The sequence below is a fragment of the Mustela nigripes genome, chromosome 4 (genome assembly GCF_022355385.1).
Source record: "Mustela nigripes isolate SB6536 chromosome 4, MUSNIG.SB6536, whole genome shotgun sequence".
Lineage (NCBI taxonomy): Eukaryota > Metazoa > Chordata > Mammalia > Carnivora > Mustelidae > Mustela > Mustela nigripes.
In genome coordinates, this window is record NC_081560.1 from 75,785,593 (window position 1) to 75,790,078 (window position 4,486).

Below are 4,486 nucleotides of genomic sequence, written 5' to 3' on the forward strand. Positions count from 1 at the left end.
ACTGTTGATTACAGATACTGCATTTTTCAAAAAAAAATTTAAAGTTTTGTGGCAATCCTGCTTCCAGCAAGTCTATTAACACCATTTTTCCAATAGCATTTGTTCAGTGTCTCTGTGTCACCTTTTGGTAACTTACACTATTTCAAACTTTTAAAATACTATTATTTGGGGTGCCTGGGTGGCTCAGTGGGTTAAAGCCTCTGCCTTCAGCTCAGGTCATGATCTCAGGGTCCTGGGATCGAGCTCTGTGTCCGACTCTCTGCTCAGCAAGGAGCCTGCTTCCCTTCCTCTCTCTCTGCCTGCCTCTCTGCCTACTTGTGATCTCTGTCTGTCAAATGAATAAATAAAATCTTAAAAAAAATAAAATAAAATACTATTTTTTATGGTACTCTGTGATCCAATGATTGAACCTTGCTGAAAGTTCAGATGATGGTTAGCATTTTTTAGCAATCAAGTATTATTTAATAAAGATGTACTTTTTTAAAAAGACATGATGCTGTTGCACAATTAATAGACTATGGTAGAGTATAAACATAAATTTTATATGTACTGGAGCATTAAAACAGTCATTTGGCTCAATTGATTGTGATACTTGCTTTATTGCAGTAGTCTGGAACCTGGTCCAAACCAGGTAGTCTGGAACCTGGTCCAAACCAGGTTCCAGACTACTCTGAGGTCTGCCTGCATCAAGTTGTGTTCTAGAACAGTGTCATTAATATTCTCTTGACATGACCTGTATTAAGAAATAAACATTTGGGGCACCTGGGTAATGCAGTCACTTGGTTGTGCGACTCTTGGTATTGGCTTAGGTTGTGATCTTAGGGTTGTGAGATCGAGCCCTGTGTCAGGCTCCACATTCAGTGTGGAGTCTGCTTGAGTTCCTCTCTCGGTCTGCCCCCCACTCTCTCAAATAAGTAAATCAATCTTAAACAAAGGAAGAAAGAAACATTTTGCATCACAAACATGCCTATCTATGACAGGTGGGGGGTAAGCTGGCTTCCACCAGGACAACTGTGCTAGTTGTATATGGTGCATGTCTCCTTTCCTATGTCATGGCAGTTCTTAAATTTTTGGAGTATCATGTACATTGTTTTACACACACACACACACACACACACACACATCTGAAAATAGAAGTTTCATGAAAACCACACTCTTACTAAGTGTCTTACTAAGTGTGATGCAGTCTTATTTTTTCCCTTTATTTCTATTCTATTCCATTTTTAAGATTCTGGTTGTCAGCCTCTAGTGGATCTCATCATCCTAAATTAATGTATCCATGATTTGAAACTGATTCTGGAAGAAAATCACAGTGCTTGTAATACCTAAAGTGTCCACAAGAAAGCACTACAATTCTAGACAGGCAAGTTTACACCAAAGGCTCCCTGGGCTGGGGATGGAGAGAAGGCAGGGATGTTGTCTTTTGCTGGACACAACTCAGTGGACCAGGGACAAGGCACCTGGCCGAAGGACAGCTCATCTCTGGACCATGAACTTATCGAAAGGCATGAAACGATAATCTGTGGAGACTTACTATTATTATTATTAGATTATTAATAACCTAATAATCCCTGTGGAGACTGTCAGGGGTTCAGTCACATGCACCTGACATGGAAACTGCAGATATAAGTGACTGGCAGAGTAAAGATGAAAATCCATGAGATGATAAGAAGCTGGAGGGTAATAATGGGTCAGTAAATAAGCCAAAGTTTCAGTAAGTTCAAGTTATGTTTGGAAGATGAAACTGAACAGGACGATAGAAGGAGCTAAAAAAGATACCTGGAGCAGGGAAGCTGCCGATAGGAAGAGGAGATAGACTCATAGCATCAGTGTACACGGGGGTGTCATCACACGGACGGTGGCTCCCACACTCGTGCTGCGGGTGTCCCAGGAGATTCTAGCTCTCTGCAGCCCTGTCGTTCTGGAATTCCCTTTCTAGGAGCCTGGATCCCTCTATTCCTGAGCTCCCAGCATCCTTATAGCATATGCTTTCTCGGTTTGCTCGCCCAGCAGCAGACCCAGCTTTATTCCTACAAAGGAGACTAACTGAAAAAAAGCAAAATGAGAGGTGTTCCCAGATTAAGTTAAAAGGTTCCCATATTAAGTTAAAAAAAAAAAAAAGATATCACTGTAGAGCATTTCTTTATAAGGTAATTTTGTTTTAAAATATATAACACAAATCTTCAAGGGTATATATACGTCAAGATACTGACAGTGGTTACAGCTGAATGATGATTTGTGAGCATACTATTTTTTTAAAATAATCATATACTAATTGATGTGCTAAGTGCAACGCTTATTAAAAAGAAAGAAGGAATTTTAAAAAACAAGATTTTTTTAGTATGTCTATTTTTTTTGTATTTTTATTATTTATTTATTTATTCTATTAATTAACATATCATGTATCATTAGTTTCCAAGGTAGAGGTCAGTGATTCCTCAGTTTTGTGTAATACCCAGTGCTCATTACATCATGACAACAGGACAGGGTTGCTGAATGTCTTCCGAGGGATGATGTGATTTGGGCTGGGTCCCAGAGGCCTTTCAGGGTACAGGTGTCCTGGGAACTTTCCTCAAAGGGGCCACTCTGAGTAAAGTCTGAAAGGCTAGTGCCCCCATGGAATACTGGGAAAATGGTGGGGGGCTGACAATAGCTGAAGCAGAGAGCACCCTGAGCTCTTAAAGGATACAATACTTTGAATATATTTGATAGAAATTGCTTTATCTTTTCAGAATTCTAAAAATGATGCCGTTTTTGATAGATACTTGAAGTGACTCGATTTACATGTAAGTTATGAAGCATAGTAATTAAACAACAAAAAAAATCCACTATCCAGCTTAAAAAATAGAACATGACTAATGCCTTTGAGGGCCTCATATACCCCTCTCCGAACCCATCAAATTCCTGCCCTTCCAAAAGTAACCACTCTCCTGAATTTTGTGTTTAACGTGACCCTTGCAGTTTTACTGCAAATGTATACGACCTTATAACAGCAGTAATAGCTAGGGGCATCTGCGTGGCACGATCAGTTGACCATGGGTTTCAGCTCAGGTCATGATCTCAGAGTCTTGAGACCAAGCCCTGCCTTGGGCTCCATGCTCAATGGAGAGTCTTCTCTCTTTCTCTCTCTCTCTCCTTCTGCCTCTCCTGCTTGTGTTCAGAGTTGCTCTCTCTCTCTAAAATAAATTAATTAATTAAAAATAGTAATAGTAATGGGGCGCCTAGGTGGCTCAGTGAGTTAAAGCTCTGCCTTTGGCTCAGGTCATGATCCCAGGGTCCTGGGATCGAGCCCCACATCGGGCTCTCTGCTCAGCAGGAGCCTGCTTCCTCCTCTCTTTCTCTGCCTGCCTCTCCACCTACCTGTGATCTCTCTCTGTCAAATAAATAAATAAAATATTTAAAAAAATATTTTTTAAATAGTAATAGTAACATCTAATATTTTTTGAGTGCTTGCTCTTTGTAAGATGCTTTTCTAAATTCTTTATGTATTTAATTCTAATCCGTACAACAACCAGAAGGGGTAAATAGTTATTAACATCGCAGTTCAGCAGTTGACTAAACTGAGGCACAGAGAGGTTAAGTGACCTGCTCAAAGTCACACAGCTAACACATGGCAGGCCCTGGTTTCAAACCCCAGCAGCTTGCTCTAGCTTCTGTACCCTTAACTAGTTATTTTACCCCCGCTTAATAATAGATTGTCATTCTCCTTATTTCTGAATCATGTACAAATAGAATCCCGATGTGTTAGTTCTATTTGTCCAGAAGTGCATTCCCAGATGTGGGTTCTAATGAGAGCAGTTTCTTTGGGAGGTGAGCCACTGTATCAGTTAGGATTCTCCAGAGAAATAGAATTGATAGGATATACATAGGTAGATATAAGAAGAGATTTATTTTTATTATAGGAATTGGCTCAACACTTATGGGGGCTTAGAGTCCCACCATCTGCTGTCTGCGAGCTCTAGAACAAGGAAAGCTGGTCGTATAATTCAGTCTGAGTCCAGAGCCCCAAGAATCAGGGCCCAATGGGGTAAATCCTGAGTCTGAAAGTCCAAGAATCAGTAACACCAATGTCCAAGGGCAGGAGAAGACAGATGTCTCAGCTCACACAGGGAGAAAATTTGTCTTCTACCTGCCTCTTTGTTCTGTTTCGGTCCTCGAAATGTTGGATGCTGTCCACCCACATTGGTGAGGGTAATTTCCTTGGCTCAGGCTACCATTCAAACATCTATCTCTTTCAGAGACATTCTCCCAGACATACCTGGAAGTGTTGTTACCAGCTCTCTGGGCATTCCTTAGTTCAGTTAGGTTGACATATACAATTAACCAGCACAGCCACAAAAACCCAGGAAGGGATTGGAAAACTGGAACAAGGAAGGAAAAGCCAACAAAGAGGTTACCACTTTGGGCAACTACATCTTAATCACAGTAAGGGGCCAGAGTAGAACAGACACTAAAGATTTATCCCACCGAATGGGGGGAGCGAACC